Source organism: Prionailurus viverrinus, chromosome B2 (genome assembly GCF_022837055.1).
Source record: "Prionailurus viverrinus isolate Anna chromosome B2, UM_Priviv_1.0, whole genome shotgun sequence".
In the NCBI taxonomy this organism is placed as follows: domain Eukaryota; kingdom Metazoa; phylum Chordata; class Mammalia; order Carnivora; family Felidae; genus Prionailurus; species Prionailurus viverrinus.
This window is the reverse complement of record NC_062565.1, coordinates 43722349-43741988: the sequence shown is the minus strand read 5'-3', so window position 1 is coordinate 43741988 and position 19640 is coordinate 43722349. Positions and strand designations below refer to the sequence as shown.

Below are 19640 nucleotides of genomic sequence, written 5' to 3'. Positions count from 1 at the left end.
GGGGACCCCGCAGCCTGCTCCCCCTCCGCGGAGAAGGGCACTGACAAATGCCATGCGGGAGATAAACAGCTGCCCACAGGAGAGCACACAGATGACACCTTCTGGAGACACTCAGGAAAACTACAGAAGGAAGCCGTGGAAGGTCGGGCGGCTGAGGCTCCCCTAGTGACAGGTGGGGCCGGAGCCGGAGAAGGGAGCTTTGCTGAATTGTGTTTCTCCTTCCAGACCGGAGGCTGGGGAAATGCAACAGAAGCGACCTCCTCTTCTGAGGCCTGCGTAAGAAGGAGGCACTGGCTGGGTCCTGAAGGATGAATAGGAGTTTTCCAGGTTTAGGGGGCCACCACAGTCCTGGATGGGACGAAATGGATATGCGGTTGGAAAGTTAAGCTGAAGACAGATTGTGGAACGCCTCCTATGCACGCACTGACCTAGGACACTCTGGCATGATCAGAGAACATGAAGAATGTTCTTTTATGCCCAGGTTGGTCTCTATCAAAATGCTCTGTCAGAAGGCAAACAAGAAGAAACTGACCTGCATTCTTTGCCTCTTGTTTTTTTCATGGGCAGGCAGTTGGGGGGAGATGAACGCCCCTTGTTGGAACGCCCCTTGCCTTATGCCCTCAGCCCCATCTGAAACACCCTCCTTCCTCCGTCCTCCGTCCTCCTCTTCCCTGCCATCCCTCCAGATCTGGAGAGCTTGCCACATCTTCCAGTCGTCTCCCCCGATTAGGCCAGTCCTCACCCGAAGTCACAAGGACAGCTGCCCGTGCCCAGACGCCACCAGCCAGATGCCGCGAGTGCTTTACTCAGCAGAGCATCCAAGAGTAGGGCACACCTGTCATGTGGGGGGGACCAGCCCGGAGCAAGGATGCCACGGTGCGAAGCACAGACAGGTCCCCGCTCTCACGGGGCTCTGCCGCGCTTCCTATCATCACAGGGACCCTGGGAGGATACACGAGATCACTGAGGCTCAGCCAGCGAGAGCATCTCCCCCAAGGCCGTAAGGCTAGTACACGGGGGGCATCGTGTTCACCTTACACGCCCCCAGTGGCTATTTACTGTTTGGTGTGTGTGGGGGGGGAGCTCTGCAACTGAGATCGCCGAAGGCCGCGGTCCAGTCTTTAGTGTCATGATTTCCCACAGCCCCTGGTACCATCCTGAGCCCCAAATACTTGGAGAGTGAGGCAAGGCAGGCCTCATCTGGCTCCCCAGCGCCTGCCTTCTGTTTTATCCATAAATTCAGCAGCAGGGGGAGGCCAACGTGGCTCCTGGTTACTGAAATGCATCCAGGCTGCCCGTCTCGTCTCTGGTCCCCACCATCTCCTAATCTTCCTACAGCCCTTCCAGCTAGATAGGAGGGCTAGCTAATCCCCTTGATATCCCGAATCTTCTAAAAGGACTACCTAATCAGGCCAAGTATTCCAAAGGTACCGTGGCATTCCTTTTTTAAATCTTTCAGGTAAATAACGAGTAACAAATAAATCATACTGGTCCCAGCGCTGGTCCCATGTCAGGCGTTGTTCTAAAATGGGGGTGGGGGGGTGGGGGCGGTTCTCGGGGGTGGGGGCGGTTCTCGGTCAGGCAGCGTAGGCATCACCTGGGAACTAGTTAGAAATGCAAACTAAAGGGACGTGCTGGGCTGGGAGCCAGCAATCTGTGTTTTAACAAGCCCTCCAGGGGATTCTGAGCACACCAAAGTTGAGAACCACTGTCTAAAGGCTTTTCATGGATAAACTAACGTGCGGAATTCCCATCCCAACCCTCTGAGGTAGGTTCTATTGTTAACTCCGCTTTGGAGCTGGGGGAATGGAGGCCCAGAGAGGTTAGGTAACCTGCTCAAAGTCACACAGCCAGTGAGGTGGGCGCTTCTAATCCCTCACTGGGGGAGAGGCTTGACCTCAGGGAGCGTTCGGGGAGCTCATGGTGGGCTGCTTTACCATGAGGAAAAATGTCTATAGACGAGAGGCTGATGGGACCAAGAGGTCTAGTCCGACTCTGGTGGAGTAGGGACTTGCCCAGTTTCCAGGAGGTCATGTGGATCTGTGCACTGTTGCCGGCCCCCAAGCAGTGAAGAACGATCTGACCAAGCATCTCTGAAAGTAGTGTTGGGGAAGAAAGAAAGCACTTTTAACATCATCCTGTGCCAAGTCCTGATTATTCCATAATGTGCTGCCCTCAGAACCTGACAGTGATTTTCCAGCCTACACTTCCAAAATCCAGTGAGGAGGAGTCAGTAGAATATTGCCACAGCCCCTGGCCATGGAGGGATAGGGGCTAAATTTGTCCCATAACTAGGGGATCATTTCATCTTAAGGGAAATGGCTGAGAGGGCAAAAGAGCATCCAGGAAACACCACTCCCCTTCCACCAAAGGCTCTCCTGCCCGGCTGGGATTCTCTATCTGGGGTCCTGGGAGAGAGCTGCGGATGGCCACCGTGAAATGGTAGCACATTCCTGTGACTGATACCATGCAATTTTCTTTCAGAGGATGCTTAAAGATTTTACTAGCGCTGAGGACTGGGGTGGGAGAGGAGAAGAGACAGGGAGAGAAACAGACAAAAACAGACAGAAAGACAATAAAGATACAGCAATGGCTGCAGTAAACCCAGCAGAGCTGGTATACAAATCTTTCAACTTTCTTCTAGTCCATTCCCCCGGCCTCATGGGGATCACCAGTCCCAAAGAACCCACACTATGCCGAGTACCTCCCATGTGTCGCTTTCCTCAATCCTCGCCGAGCAGATTTTACTGTACCCACTTTGCAGAAGATATATAAGACACAACGAGGTTTCAGACTTCCGTCTGCTTGTCACCAACCCCACGCGTTCTGTTACGTGACATCACCTCAGCGAGTCTTGACTCTTTTCCCTGCAAAGCGTGTCTCCAGACACACAAATTATTGCTGCCTTAAGATAAATTATGGAATGCTTCTGTCATGCTTCTTCTCATCGCTGGAACTTGTTCCTGTACTTTTTTTCCTCTATTCTCATCTCATGGACACATGAACTTGTCAAGGTAGTCCCGGTGAAAGTATTCTTTTATCTATAAGGACATAAAATTGGCCCTGTTTGTTAGGATGTAAGTGTTGGTTCTCTGACCCCATCAAACACCCACTCATAACAAGCCTCCTCACCTGAACCAGAAGGTCTCCTAGTTATTCACTGAAGAAATATTTGTTCATTTCAAAATTTTCAAAATAAATGCTGAAGGTCAAAAGGGTACCTTGGGCCTACTTTACCTCTCCTTCTTCCCAAGTCTTATTGAAATAACAGTAAATAAATGCAAAAGAATAAATCCATATCAAGCATGAAAAGATCCCAGCAGCAATCCAGAAAATCTCACAAACGCCTAGAACACAAAGAGGATGAGGTCATATTGACGGATAAAGTTGAGTGGAATAATCTACACCCCAAAAACACATAGAGGAAGAGAGAACTAGCCTGGGGAAGGAGGTGCCCTTCCCAGAAAAGCCCTGGGGAGACTGAAGAAAAGGGATAGGCCGTGGGGTCACTATTAAAAGCCTTTCTGAGTTTTACAGCCCCCAACCTTCCTCCATGGACAGCAACTGGCTGTGACGGCATTTGCTTGGGTAAAAAAAAAAAAAAAAAAAAAAAAAATCCACTTGGCCTTGGCTTCTGGAACATCCCCTGCCCAAGGTCCCCTTGTTAAGTGATGCAGATGTGGTTATATTCCTTGGTTCTGCAATATATAATATTTTTATAATCACAGTATTCTATACCCTGTGTATTGCTTTTCAGAATTTCTCTTTTTTTTTTTTTTATTTACTTACTTTGAGAGACGCAAGTGGGGGAGAGGCAGAAGGAGAAATCCCAAGCAGGCTTCCCGCTGTTAGTGCACAGCGCGACGGGGGGCTCGAACCCACAAACCGTGAGATTATGACCTGAGCCAAAACCAAGAGTCTGACGCCCAACTGACTGAGCCACGCTGGTGTCCCTGTTTTTCAGGTTTTCCAACCAACCTACAGATGAAACCTGGAAGGCCTAGACTATAAATCGTAAAAACCCTGAAAAAGTAAAGTGAATACTACAGTTCAGAGAAGGAGGTGGGGAAGGTGGGGGAGGGGAAGGCAGCGCAGGTGTGCTTCTGGCTCAGGATACAGTCGTCCGTGCAGCAAATAGCAAGCAAGTGCCTACCTGTGTTGGGAAGGTCCTGGGCCCTGGGAGGTGGCAAGGAGCCAAAGGGGCAGACGTTTCTGTGGCACTGTTCTACCGGCAAGTCGACAGGTCCTGCTTAACAGCTGAGGAATCACAACGTGAAGATTTAGGTACATTATTTAAAACTATGAAGGTGACCAGATTATCAAGACAACTGTCTTAGGTACAAAAACACAGAGGAAAGGAGAGAGAGCGTAATTGCGCTAAAATCCCTGTCACAGCAGAGGGAGAACGGATGCAATTTAAACACGTTCAAGACACAGCTGTATAAGGGAATTATCTAAGTTTGTAGTAGAAATCGCCAAAACTAAATACTGACATAGTTAGGGAGCCACGTCCGGGGCACGGGCCCACAGCTGGGGCCTGAGAAAGAGACCACACCCCCACTCCAACAGCCCTTGGTAGTTCTGGTTTTGTTCTTGTGCCTATAAATAAACATTACACATAAATGAATTAAATGACCAAAAGCAACCTTACAAACCCTGGGAGAAATGTAAAGTGGATATCCCGATGCCCACTTGACCTGTCAAGAAACAGGAGCCAGCCTGCCTCAATACTTGTGATAAGAAACCAGGTCTCCTGCCCCCCGGCTCCAAATTCCCGCCACATCCTGAAGGCTTCTCCCCCACCGCCGGATGCAGACTGACTAGGGTTGGGATTCTCGATTCAAAGCGGGGCACTTTGAGCTGCTCACTGCTCATCGTTAACAACAGGGAGATTCTGACCACGACCCCAAGGGCTGTGGAAGGAGGGGGCAGGCGGACGGCCTCACACAGGCCCGGGCCACAGCTGGCCCTCGGAGTGTCAGCTTCCTTTCTTCATGGTTCTTTTCTAACCCATCCAACATTTGGTACATGGCTACCATTTTCTTCTTATTTTATGTGATTTTGCGCTAATTCTGACTAAATGAATCCAGAAATTCATTCTGATGTGCAGGCTTTGTCACGAGTCGAGAGGTAGAGGCTGTCACGTTTATTTATTTATTTAAAAAAAATTTTTTTTTCAACGTTTTTATTTATTTTTGGGACAGAGAGAGACAGAGCATGAATGGGGGAGGGGCAGAGAGAGAGGGAGACACAGAATCGGAAACAGGCTCCAGGCTCCGAGCTCTCAGCCCAGAGCCTGACGCGGGGCTCGAACTCACGGACCGCAAGATCGTGACCTGGCTGAAGTCGGACGCTTAACCGACTGCGCCACCCAGGTGCCCCAACGTTTATTTATTTATTTAAAAATTTTTTTTTAAATGTTTATTTTTGAGAGAGAGAGAGAGAGAGAGCAAGTGAGCATGAGCAGGCGTGTGTGGACAGCATAGAAGGGCTAACGATGGGCTAGGTAGGCACTTCGCAGACATTAGCTCACTTAAGCTTCACAACAACCCTATGAAGCTGTCATTATTACTTTCATTCTACAGGTGGAGAAACTGAGGCACAGAAAGGCTAAGTGCCATACCCGAACCACACAGCTGTGTGACAGAGCCAGGAGCAGACCCCAGGCATCTTGACTCCAACGTCATGCTCTGCACCATCACGCTGGAAACCCAGTCCCCACCCGTAACACACACACACACACACACACACACGCACGCACACACATACACAGGAGGACTTTCAGAGAGCTCCTGCTTTCAAGAACTCCTAGCTGCCAAGTTCTGCCTTTTAGAGCCTGTGAGACACTGAGAACATGTTCGTTCACACGTGCAAGTGCTTACCTGACGTTAACTTAGTCTCTCTCACCCCCGAGCCCAGAACTAGAGCCGAAGGGTGGGCCTCACAGGAGGCAGACAGGAGTTCAGCCTGAGAAGTATAATAAGAACCAAGGACTGCTCTCGTTGGTAATGAGCTCCCTGTCGGCAGAGGCGGAGAGCTCTGGTAGGCCCAGGCCAGGGATGGTGGGTGCCCCGGGGGCCAAGGTTGGAAGAGCCTCGAATCAAAGCCTCTTCCAGCCCTGGCCCTGGCAGTCAATTTGGACACACTTCTCAGGGCCTTCTGTCCCAAAGCAGTACACTCAACCAACAGGAGATGCATGAACAGTAAGGCCCGACCCCGACTCTGAAGAGTTTACAATGCGATTCTCAGATTGTTTTAATATCAAGTTCAGGGAGTTTCTGGGAGGAATTTAATAAAAAGGATGGCGAGAATTCGTTCCTTTCATCCCCTAAGGCTAAGTCCATCCTGACCTGTCCACTCACTCTTTTCTGTTCTTCGTCTGCTTCCGGAGCGTGCTATGGGGATTCAGGCTTATATGTTAAAAAAAAAAAAAAAAAAAAAAGGCATAATATGTTCTGTGTCTTCGCCTCCGCAGAGGAAATGCTCTGTGTTACTGTAAATAATAATTTGCAGGTCAGTGAAGGTTGTTAAATGTCCCTGATGTTTTTCTCACTTCCTTCCAGACTCTCGTAATTACTACTGCTCTGAACCCAGCGGGCAGAGATGCATATTTCTCTGTCCAGGAAATGATAGTCGTGTGGTACCCTCTTCTCACTGCAGTGGGAGCCTGCGGGTCTGTGTATCTGAACCCATATCAGAGTCGTTCACATCCCTGCATGGAAATAGCCACATGGGAACTCAGCAATTTATTGCCCAAAAGACCTGGGGCTAGGGGTCATGGCACCCGGTTCTAGACAGTTCTATCACCATCTGCGTGACCTCAGACCAGTCACGGAAACTCGTGGGCTTGTTTCTTCATCTGTAAAGCTGAGAGCACAATACTTACCTTGACTAGAAAATATCATTGCTGCGAGAATTCATGCTTTTATTCAATATTTCATATTGAAGTTAAATATTTATGGATCGTCGCTCAGGGGCAGGCCTTGTGGTAGTCTCGGGGAAGTGGGGGGGGGGGTGGAGTTGTAAACTGGGTAAAAATCTCTCTCTCCCTAGAGCTCCACGGGGGGAAGCAGATAAATGAGTAAACTACACATGTAGAATTTCTAACGGTGATAAGTGTCTTGGCAAAATAGTCAGACATGAAGGAGAATGAGGAGTGCTGAAGAGAGACCAGGGAGGGCATGTCTAAGAGGCAGCTATTGAGATTTAGGCCCAAAGGATGCAAAGAAGGGACCTCAGAGAACATTTGCGGGAAGAGTATTCCAGGTGGTGCAAAGGCCCTGAGGCAAAGGTGAGTGAGCCTGCACATTAAAAAACAGCAAGGCCAGAGCAATGGAAGGGATGAGGGTGGGGGGTGTAGTAAGTCTGACGTCCTAAGGAAATGGGACCAGATGGATTAGGACCTCGTAAGGCCTTTGACTCTGACTCTGAGTAGGATGGAAACCACTGGAAGATTTTCAGCAGACGTATGACATAATCTGACTTGACTCTTAAAAAGAATCTCTCCAGCTGCTCTGTTTAGAAAAGAGAATCAAATGAGGGGCACCTGGGGGGTTCAGTCGGTTAAGCAACTGACTCTTGGTTTCAGTTCAGGTCATGGTCTCACGGTTCGTGAGTTTGAGCCTTGCATCAGGCTCCGCACTGGTGGTGCGGCCCCTGTTTGGGATTCTCTCTCTCCTGCTCTCTGCCCCTCCCCCACTCGCGCTGTCTCTGTCTCTCTCAGAATAAATAAGTAAACTTAAAAAAAAAATAGAGAAGAGAATCAAATGAAGTAAATAGTCCCTGAGATGTTCTGAAAAGCGCAAGGTACAACATGAAAATGAAGTACAGTAAAAAACTCAGCGCCCCCAGAACTCCCTGGGAACAAGCTGCTCTGGAGACCCGGTGAAACTACATAGGACCGTACATTTACTGTCATCTTCCCCATGGAGAGGCGAAGTTCACGTCCCTCCCCTTGAATCTTATTGGCTCTGCAACTCCTTATCGAATCAGATATGGCGGGAGTGATGCTGGGCCTGGTCGAAGGCCGGCTTTTTTGAAAAACGGGCAGGGCAAGGGACAGGGCGCTGCCTCCGCGGCCAGAATTCTCTTGCCAGCTTACTTGAGCGCAGTTCTCTGTAGTGACCCGTGCGTCTCTACTGAGGCCAGGAAGCCCAAGCAACCCCCTCCCGTGAGCGATCGAAGCCCGGGGGAAATGGTTTGTTCAGCTCCAACCACCCACCAGCCATGTGATGTTGGGGGAGCCGCCTGGGCTCTCTGAGCCTTATTCAAGGTAGTAAGTTCCACTCTCCAGGATTGTTATGAAGAATATGTAAGATGGCACCTCGCGTGGTATCTGGCACTCAGCTCCCCATCATTAGTGTGTGTGTGCGTGTGTGTGCGTGTGTGTGCGCGTGTCCAATTTCAGATTTAGCCCTAACGCAGAGTATGAGGCTTCCTCTATGGCTGGATCAAAGTCTGTCTTTCCCCCTGGAACTTTACCTACCTGATGGAACTGTTCCACCTCTAGACCCTCCCCTCGGGGGATAGAGTGGCAAAGGTAGGAGACTGTCCAGGAAAGACATCTACTGCGATGTGTGTAGCTCATGGGAGGGGCTGTCGAGGGAGCCCTGTTGGAACCGAATCCAAGTCTGCTGATTCCTGCCTATGGGCCACTCTGCTGGGCAAGGGCTTCCCTGAGGATGGGGGAAGAAGAGTGGCTTGCCAGAGTGAAACGTTTGAAGAAGGGACACAACCCTCGAAGCCAGCAATGAGATGCAAATGCCGCCCACCCCACACCTCCTCCCTCAGTTCCCTGAGGACTGTGAGGCCCCCAATACTTGTTTTGGAGAGACTTTTCATCAGTGCTCAGAGGCAAGAGGGAAAAAAAAAAAAAGAAAAAAAAGAAGGCCAGTAAATCAATAACAGATTTTTCTTCCCATCAGTTGGTTTAAAGCATGGAGCCAACGTCAACCAATCTAGAATTTCTAAGTTGTAAATAAAAAATTGAATAGTAAGATTTTTATCTGAGCCGCTTCATGAAAGCCACTATTCAGAGTTCTGGTTTATCACACTCCTCACGTAGTCTGAACTAAGGTGTGGGTACGACACCCACCTCATGCCAGTCCAGGAAATTCAGTGGGAAAGTTTTCATCTTTTACGTAGCTTGGCTATGATACTTGGATACAGCACTTCTACTGAATCTTCCAACTTATTTTCCTCGACAGGTCTCTTGCATCCTGAGCAAATCATAGAGAACAGACCAGTGAAGGATGCTACAGGACATTTGAACAGCCTCATTGTTCAGGACTAAATAGTCAATCGACATGCCCAGAACTGTATCGGATAATGCGGAGAATAACCATAACGACGATAACAACACTCTTAATGACAGCTACTATGGATTGAACACCTGCTATATGCCAGGCGCTGCACTAGCCACTTTTCCTATCTTATTCCTCACTCTTCCAAAAAATGGACAAAGTGGTCGTTTTTCCATTAATCTCCATTTTATACCCAAACCGAGACTTACAGAAGTTAGGTAAGTGGCTCAAGGTTGCACAGCCTGTGAGAATGAAGTCATAAGCTAATTTCCTTGTTCCCAGAGAGTTTGAAGAAACACCAGTTCTCATCAATTACCCAAGAATGTTCTCTCACTTCCAGCCATCAAGTGAGATTCATCCAGACAATAAATATGTATAAAGCACTTACCCCGCGTGCCGGCAAATACAACCTTGGCAACAGAGGAAAAAACATGTAAAGCAATTATTTATTCAACTTTGTGGAACATAGTAGGAGGTCAGAGAAATAGGCCAGCATGGGCCAGAGAAGTCAGGGAAAGTGGCACAGAGTGAGTTGGATCTTGAAAGATGAAAAAAAAAAATCATTCAAAGGGCATTGCTAGTCAGGGGGACACAGTAGGCAAAGGCATTGAAGCACAAATGAACAGGGGAAAGCAGGCTGGAAGGAAGTGAAAATAAGTCTTAAGCGGAAGAATGAAACTAGTCTTACTCCCCATAGGGTTGGGGGGTGAGGAATAGCATTTGTCTGGGAATTTAATTAAACTATTGCAAATGATAAATACAATGCTTCATATTTCTTATTCTCCCAAAGTTTAAGCGTACTTTTAAAAATCAAAGAGGAGGGGTGCCTGGGTGGCTCAGTTGGTTAAGCATCTGACTTTTTGATTTCGGCTCAGGTCACAATCTCAGGTTCAAACCCTACATCAAGCTCTGAGCTGACATTGTGGAGCCTGATTGGGATTCTCTCTCTCTCTCTCTCTCTCTCTCTCTCTCTCTCTCTCTCAGTCCCCCTGCCACTCACACTCTCTCTGTCTCTCTCAAAATAAATAAACTTTTTTTTAATTCAAAGATGAGTGAAAAACAAATGACCAACCAACACTACTCTGTTTTAATACTTGAATCATGAACTCTACTATGAGAGAAGCAGTTTACCAAAGCAGCTTACCATGGTGGTGCAGTTAAAAAAGGGTTTCTGTCCCTTTCTGTGGGTTGAAACTGGAATTTTTTCTGAAAAGTGATCTTTGTCTTCAGAAGATTCCTCTATATGTGTGTATACGTGTGTATCTGTTTCAATAATCCTCCAGAATAGTGGAAAGATAAGAAAGTGTAACTGCCCCTTACTTTGGTGTGGAAAGCTCTACAGGGACCAGAACCATTGTGTTCCCCTCCCAGTGGATTTGTTTGAAGGTCTTGGAATGTCAAAGGCTTCCATGGAATGCCCTACTGTCCTACATTCTCCCCAGGAATCTCCCAAGATGGCAGATTATTCCAGACTGAATAAACTCCAATATAGGGGAAAACTCCTGTAGGGTAAAGGGGTGGAATCTATGGTTAAAGAAACTCCTACAGATAGAAGGGCACTTGCCCTAACGGTAAAATACACACAATGAAAGTAGGAAGAAGGAGGTGTTCTTGCAAAGAGAAAGAGACCCAAGGACATAAATGGGGGTCAAGATGCAGAACTGGAACCACTTTTGAAGGTACCATTCTAAGATGGTTTAACTTCTTGATTGCTTGTGCTATGGGTAATTAACATTTAGGTATAGTTTTAAGTGGTTTTCTTTCATGGCACAGCCTGTTAGCTGTCTTCCTTGTGGCGCCCTTCAATTGTACAAATTCGCTTCTGGAAAGTAAGTGCTTGGTCTGAGGCCTCACCTTCCAGCTCTTTTTGCATCCAAGTAGGGGCACGTGGCATGCGGCACGTCATGTGAAGTCTTCCAGGGCCTGAAATGGATCTTTCACTGGCATGGAAAGATCTTACTCTTTCAAATCCTTGCTTGCGTCCTCATAGTCTAGGGAAATAATATTTCAATCATCGGGAAAATAACAATATGCTAAAATTAACAACTTACAGGTTAGACTGTGTGTCCGCACGTGTGATCCCATTTGATATCAACCAGAACACTCTGAGGTGGGGATGACACCTACTCTTGTCCCCATTCCAGAGAGGAGGAAACTGAGATTTGTGTCTTAAAAAAATTGGGTAAGTGGCAGAGTCAGAGCTGAATGGACGCTCTGTAAGAGATAGTTTGTGGGTCATTCCCCATGAAACAGCTTTGCCTTGTTCCTTGCTACTTTCGTGGTACCAGCTTCATTCCCTTCCGATTTTTCCCTGATGGAATTTTCACTTTTACACTCAAATTGGTGAAGGACCAACGAGTCCTCCCTGGTGCCTGTGGCTTCACATTGAATCTCAAACCACAAGGACAGTGGGACATGTGGAGTATAATTGAAACCGAAGTCAAAATATTATGGCAGTTGGCTAAGTCTCCAGATACAGGAATCTTTGCTTAGGTTACTTGTCCAAGATGGAGCCATGAAACACCATCCCCCGCCATACATTACACTCAGTCAATAAATATGTTTAGAACACTGTTTCTCAAACTTTTTTTTTTAAACCTTTATTTATTTTCAAGCAACAGAGAGACACAGTGCGAGGGAGGAGGTGCAGAGAGAGAGGGAGACAGAATCCGAAGCAGACTCCAGACTCTGAGCTATCAGCGCAGAGCCCCTGACATGGAGCTAGAACCCACCAACAGTGAGATCATGACCTGAACTGAAGTTGGACGCCCAACCGACTGAGCTACCCAGGGGCCCCTCAAAATGTTTTTTAAATTATAACTCCAAGGAGCCTTTAGATCTTTTTCACCCAATCTCCCCATGAAAATTTAGTGCCACAGATATACTGTATATCTGCTTATGCACTGTGGCCCTTTGAAGGGCCATAAACCATTTCTAAGGTTTTTCTTACGCCCTTCCCCCAAGAATCACCCTGGAGGGGGCTCTCATCTCCACTGAGAATGCATGGTTTAGAGCACTCCCCATGTGTGAAGGATATCAAAGTGAGGAGAAGAGAGATGATCCCTGCCCTCAAAGGCTTACTGTCCAATATTCAGTAGGCTTTGTCTTGCATCATCAACAATTCTAGTAAAAGAGAGAAACCAGAGGCTCTGGGCTAATTTCTGTCTAAACCGCCAAAGTTGATTTTAAGACCCTTCTCAATCCAGGAGTTTAGTAGCATTAGATCGGGTTTCAGTTCTGAGCCATCATCAGTGGGGGCTCTACGTACAAAAAAAAAATTGGCAAAGACTTGTGGTCTGTGTGGAAATATGGTTGGGAGGCATTCACCACACATTTATGGCACGAAGAATAATTTCTGCTAAAAAAAAAAAACCTGTTTATAATGAAACACAAGACAGAATGGAACAAATTCCTCCAAAAAATTAAAAATGTTTTTTTTCAATCACTTCTATTGAAAATCCATTCAGTGGGATTTAAATAGCCGACCCTACTCAAGATAATGTTTCACTTTCTTTAACAAGGGAAAGAATTTGAAGCTGAAAAGCCAACTGCTACTTCATTACTTTAATGGAAATCCCCTTGAATTCTATGATCCACTCAATCACAGGCTCGTAGATTGAGTCACAAAAAGGTACTGAACCCTAAGAAAGGGACTCAACGTGAAAGTCATTCCATTTCACTTTAGCGTCTAAGAACATGTTATTGTAGTACTTCTGGTGGGTGTGGGGGAGAAAATTAAACATGTGCCATGTTCCTTCATTCAGCAAATATTTATTAAGTGCTGCTTTGTGCTCGGTACCATGTTAGGTGTTTTTAAAAACAGAAGTGCATTAGGGACTTATTCTTCATATGTGAGGCATTCAAAATGCAGTAGTGGAAAATTATCACATGGGAAGCGGGACGCTTGAGTTCTAGATCCACCTCTGCGTCTAGCCGTGTCAACCTCTCTCAGTTGTCTAATGTCTCTGGGGCTTGATTTCTCCATCCATAAAAATTAGCAGTTTATGCTAAATACTGGTTCTCAGTTATGACTCTACCCCGGGACCTTCGAGGATATACTAATACTTAAGTCCTATATAAGACCAATTGTATCAGAATCTCTGGAGGTGGGGCTTGAGGGTAGGTATTCTTTTAAAAGCTTCCCCCCAGGGATTCTTCCAGTAATGTCTTTGCTGAAGGCCAAAGACAGAAACCTAGAGAGGGACTCACCTAAAAACAAGATGGCTGCTCTGACTTCCTAACCATGAGCAATTCTGAATGAAAAGAAGAGTCCATGGTTTGCCTCCATGACTTCCAGTTTCTGTTTTAGCATATTGTGCTTTCCTTCTTCCTTCTCCTTTTTCCTTCTGTTTCCTTTGTCTCTTGACCCACCTGATATGGCCAAGTGCCCACTGTACTTTTCTTCTGCTTTTGGTAAAACATACAGTAACATTCATTTGCAGCTAAAAGAGAATTCATCTAAGAGACAGGAGCAAGGCTGACAACAAACCCTGTAAAATAGTACCTTCCCTCCCCATGTGGAAGAGTCATGTGGCCTTGAAAATTAGAAAATTTTCAGATAATTATATAAGTTTTTTCCAGGATTTAACCTAAAGAGATAAGAAATTTGGAATGGATTGAGAAATCTTCTGGTCAAACACTTCTACCCAATGCTCAGCTTCCCAGGCCCATGAGGCCAATTTTTACTTGTGGATGTTCCTCTTTAAAAAATGGATATTCCAAGGGTACCTGGGTGGCTCAGTTGGTTATGTGACTGACTCTTAATTTCGGCTCCGGTGATGATCTCATGATTCACACGTTCGGGCCTCTCGTTGGTCTCTACATTGACCGTGCAGAGCCTGCTTGGAATTCTCTGTCTTCCACTTTCTCCACTCGTCCCCCTCTCACTCTCTATCTCTCTCAAAAATAAATAAATAAGCACTAAAAATTATTTTTAAAAAATGAATATTCCATTACATTCAAATGTTCTTTTAAAGATGTCCAAACACTGAAAACCCCAGGTTCCTCTGGAAAGTCCGGTTTTGTCTGCCTGAAGATACTGAGCTATCTAACTGGAACACAGTAACTTGAACGTAGAAGGTGTTCAACGAATGTTCCCTTCTCCCTTTTATGAAAGAAGCGTGTTCTACATTGTTAAAGTTAAAATGGACATTTTTGCTCAATACCTTTCTTTCAGCCCCAAGCTAAAAAACCTTTCAAGGGACAAGAAGAGTTCCCACCCAACTTTTATTCCTCACCACTTAGCAGAGTGTGTGGCACTAGAATGAATGAATGAATGAATGAGCAATGGTCTCAGTGGAAGTTTCTCCTACAATTTTTTTTCTTATATAAATCATTCTGCTTTGCATATACCTTAAACTGCGCTATTTACCACCACAGAAAGATCTGGACTACCTCAAGATTAAGTAACCCTTTGACCATGCTTAAATGGCAACCACACCATTTGTCCCGTGACCACATGGTACCCTTACTACCTATGAAATTAGTGCCCACAGTGGTTGTGACATCCTATGACTTTCTACTCTGGCTGTCCCATCTGGTCCCGTAAAAGTGCCCTGGAGTCTCAGTTGAAAGAAGGTTAGTGATTCACTCAGATCACATTCAATAAACTACTTAAAAATTTTTATTTTGAAATAATTATATATTCGTAGGAAGTTGCAAAACTGTGCAGAAGAGGTTTCATGTGCCCTTCACTGAAATTGTCCAAATATGCAATTTGGTAGAAAAACTTTGATCAAGTCTGTTCGTGTGAAGGAATGGGAAACTCAACACACTTGGTTTGCCCAGAATGGAGGGGGTTCCCAGAACATGGGACTCTCAGTCTTAAAACCAGGACAGTCCCAGGCAAACTGGGACAAGTTAGTCAGCCTAGAAATATCCATATTAAACTGCTAAGCAAGCAACATTTGGGGGGATATGTCCCCACGGCTCCTTTTGTGCCTCTTCTGCAATTGGTTTCCGTCACCCCCACTATGGCTCTCTGGCTGTTTCGTTTCTCTTGCTTGCAGACTCTCACCTCCCACTACTTGTATCTATCTTTCCTCCCAGATCTCTGGTGGAGAATTATCCTCTCACGTTTTCCTGAATCCTGCATTAGCTATCAAAATTTATATTTTCTCAACTCACACTGCTGGTCTCAATAAGATACCAGGGGGAAAGCCTTTTATTCCATTGCAGTGAAATGAGCCTTGAGCACGGAACAGAGGACAAGGTTGACGCCCCTCCTCCCGTCACTGGTTGGCTGAGTGACTTTGCAAATCATCTTCAAGCTCTGGGCATCTCACTCCAAAAGGAAGGGAGTTGGTTGAAAACAAGCTCTCTCACCAAGTCATACTACTGATATTTGAGGCCGATTATTCTCTGTTGTGGGGATGGCCCTATGCACTGTTGGATGTTTAGCAGCATCCCTGGCCTCTGCCCACTGGATTCCAGGAGGGCCCCTAAGCTGTGACGACCAAACAGGTCTCCAGACGTTACCAAATGTCCCCTGGGAGGCTAAAATCACCCTTGGTTGAGAACTGGTCTAAAATATTTCTAAAGTCACTTCCAGTTCTGAAAGCATTTGATATAAATTAATCCCCAGTAAATTATGAGTGATTAATAGTTTCCCCTCAAACTTCCTGAGAATATTTCCATTTTTCAAGTACTACCCATGTGGAAAAAAAAAGTCCAGAAGCATCTTGACTGAAATAATAAAAGCAGCTCTATATTGTGGTTGTAGGGATCACGTCATGTTGCGCTATTAGATCTTTTCATATAGTTGTGTTTACTTTGAAATTCTTATGCTGTATTTATCCCAATCAGATTGTTTGGCAAACAAAGGGCATTTTTTTAACTACTTTTCAAAGCATGCTTCCACGTTAGGGTTCCTCCGCTACAATTAACAAAACCTCATCAACGCTCACCTCCCAGAAGCGCAGTCCATCAAAAACATCATCCCCCGACACCAGGCCTGCCTGGCTGAGAGAGAGTCCTAGAGGAAGGACTTCTTGGAAAAATCTACAATACTTCCAAAAGCTTATGGATCATCCACTTTGTACAAATATGCCAAAATTCGATTGCATCTTGTGAGAGTATCAATAGCTGGCCATTCTGACTTACAAACACTGCAAAATTTCACTTGGTTTCCCCCCCAGCAGTATTCGGAAGATGATGAAGTCAAGGAGTTGAAGTCGGTGAAGTAGATGTCAAGTAGATGAGGTATCACATCACCAGCACAGGTCCTTCTGCCGGTTGCCTTGGTCTAGGAAGTGGGTTCCAGGGCAGGGAGAGGAGGGGAAGTTAAGGCTTCACAGGGAAAAAAAGGTAGGAACTCTAGCCTCTACGGTGGTAGGGGCCGCTGGGGAAGATGGTGACCCCACAGCTGACTGGATCCATGATGTCGCCCAGAGGAAAAGACTGCACATTGTGGCTGTGCCCTGTGTAGTGTGTAAGCTACTTTGGGGCAGGTGCCTTGGCTGCTATACCACGTCTGTATGCCTCACTCTGTGCCTCTCACACTGCAGTGCACGTGGCAAGGACCCAACAGTCACTGCTGTTGTATGAGTAGGAACATCTATCTATTCTACGGTGAAATGACTTCTTCTGACCTTCATTCATTCATTCATTCATACATTCATTCATTCACGGATTCCTTCCTCCAAAGTGTATTTATTTCCTAGTACTTGCAAACAAAAGTGCTAGATAATGTGGTTGGTTCAATAATTTTGTCCCAGCTCTCAAGATACTTCTAGCGTATGCAAATCAGGCCTGAAGAAGCGGTTTCAACACTAGAATCCAAGTTCCGTGTGGTTCCATGTGAATGACTTTATCATTGAGATAAGTGAAGCAGGGGGATTCCCTTGAAGCCACGTTCATGACCCCAGCCTCTCTGCAAATGACAGTACCCAGTTAAAGTGAAGGAAAAAGTCTACTTGGAAGAAAAAATATGTTTACTTCATTAATGACTAAAATCTTCTCATGCTCAGCGACTCATTTTTGGATTCTCAAAAGCCACGAGTTTGCCCCCATTGTCAAAAGTACACATTAGCTGTGCAGGCTCCCGAAATATTCCAAGATGCCAAAGTCCGACTAAAACAATGAAGGGAGTGAATTCTAAATCTTTTGGATTACTTTTGGGGTGCTTTTTCCCTTTCGCAGCACTTACGGTTTAGGAGCAGAATTGACTTGCATCAGATATTCCCGTTGGCAGTAAGCCGATTAGATTCATTCCAAATGATTAGAGCTACCCGCTCTGATGGAGGTCAGTTAAAACAAATAAATCATTACTCGGGGGCGGGGGGGGAGCTGTTCTTCCATTTTCTATAAGAATTTCAACAAATGTCTCAAAGTCTGAAAACCTCATATATTTGGACCATTTTCCTGTTTTCTCCTGACATTTGCATTACTAATAGCCTCTTCCAACGTGGCTTTAACTGGTGTTAAGTGACTGCCAGCAACTGGGCAAGACCATTCATGGAGGTACACCTACACGTCATCAGCTTGTGGTCCTGTCCCTGCAACTCACTGACTCTCTTGGCTACCGTGATGGATATCCTCTAACGTTAGCCTTAGTCCAGTCTCTTCCCGAGACAACATGGCCTATCATCTTGGTTTTGTAGCCTCCTTTTTAGGCATCCACGATGTCCAGAGAAAAAGAGGACTACTGGAGCGCAGAAGTACAGGGCAAAGGTCAACAGGTGTTAGAGGGCCTGAGTTCACACTCTACCTTTTTGCCTCTTATGGCCCCTAGAGCCAGCACGCTCCCACACTCCGCATCCACAAATCACAGAGCTAACTTCGATGAGCCTGAAGTTGCTGCAAGCTTCAGTTCTCCATAATTCAGCGGCCAATTATGAAAAAAAAAATGTGCCTCTTTTCTTCTGTTTTCCCTCCTTCCCCCCTTCCGATCTCTCTGTCGCCTCTCTTTTCCGAGGGGCTTGCTAAAAGCTGGCAAATGCTTCCCAGCAGCCAAATAGAAGTCATTACCAGAAGCACTGCAGCTAAACAGAGGGAAATGTTTAGGTAAGCATTATAATGGGCATGGAAATAAAGAGACCACAATTCAAAGCATAAGTCATCATAGATGAGAATGCACATGTTTGGGGCTAGGTTTATGAGAAATGAACGGGATGATGCTGTGCTGGCGAATCCCTGCCCTTGTGTTTTCTTAATGCCAGGAGTGATTTATTTTCTGGTAAACAGTTTTGCTCAAGTAGGGCATCCAATTACTACAAACCTTGTTTGGTATAAAAACTAACTGCATAGAAAAATATTGCCCTTGCAAGGTTTAACTGGTTGTTAATCCAAACATGTGGCAGAGCCCAAATTCCAGGGCTCAAAATATCCTCCCGATTCTCAGCAGCAACTGAACGTCCAGAGGAGATCATAATCATCACTCTCAATGAGGCGTGACTCAGAGGTAGTGTATGGAAAGAGGACATTTCCAGAAAAACCATGGTATGGAAACCAAGCCCGCTGGGGGAGGCAAGGCTTCCCTTAGGTAGAAGTTCTGCTCAGTTCCTTTGAAGTATGAGGTTGGGCTGCTCTGGGAAGATGAAAAAAAAAAAGTTTTTAAAATCCTCCTTTCCACACAAATCTCTTCACATACAGCTCTGTTCCCTGGGATGTTTCATCACCTTAAAAAATATATTTAAAACAGACACGAGTAAGAGTATCCTTTCTAAGTGAAGCAAAGCTCTAGGCTTTTATTTTTTTAACAACAAAAAAACCCTCGATTGCCTTCCTCAAATTCCCGGGGTTTGCCTCTCAGCATCCACGAGACCTAATTGTCAGACTTTAAATATTTTGTTTTTAAGTAAAGAAAGTTTGGAAGAACTCGAGAGAGGAAGGGGAAACGAGAGAGGAAGAGGGACGGGGAAGAGAGAGAAATCTGGTCATCAAGTACATTTAGCTTCTGTGTCAAAAAATATTTCCAAAAGAGCAAGAAAGGAGTTAAGCTGACTATCCAGAGCTTCCCATTTCCCACATCTCTTCTCCACGGGATTCCCGCTGCGATGATACTTTTCGGTCGCCTCTGTGAGCTGCCCGGTGACCGTGTATCCCGAACGCTGCAAATGCATCCTGGGCCTGCATGTCCTGGAGGGTTTGTTTCAAATTCTTTCCCTATTTCAAGGTGGCCATTGGCAGGCAGAGAGATCCTAAACGACTCTGGAGCCATTTGAGCCGAAAGGAACGTGAAGCATCAGCTCACCCCAGCACACAGAGAAGGGCTCTGTCACCAGGCCCCAGGCTCCTGGCTCCCCGCACTGGGATCCCGGCTGCAGGCTGTTGGTGACCAGGGGCCTTGGCCAACAGACACCCTCCGCTCGGCTGGCCCTCGCTGGCTAGCCGGCAGAT

The 19640-nt window shown here is 46.1% G+C and overlaps 1 long non-coding RNA gene across 1 annotated transcript; it reads right to left on the bottom strand.

Annotated features, from left to right (window-relative positions):
- Positions 1-265: 265 nt before the first annotated feature.
- On the bottom strand, positions 266-10683 carry LOC125166167 (uncharacterized). Its single transcript, XR_007152379.1, has 3 exons — positions 10623-10683; positions 4154-4257; positions 266-348 (listed from the first exon to the last, which is right to left on the bottom strand). It is a non-coding gene; the product is annotated as an uncharacterized LOC125166167 (long non-coding RNA).
- Between the last annotated feature and the right edge of the window lie 8957 nt (positions 10684-19640).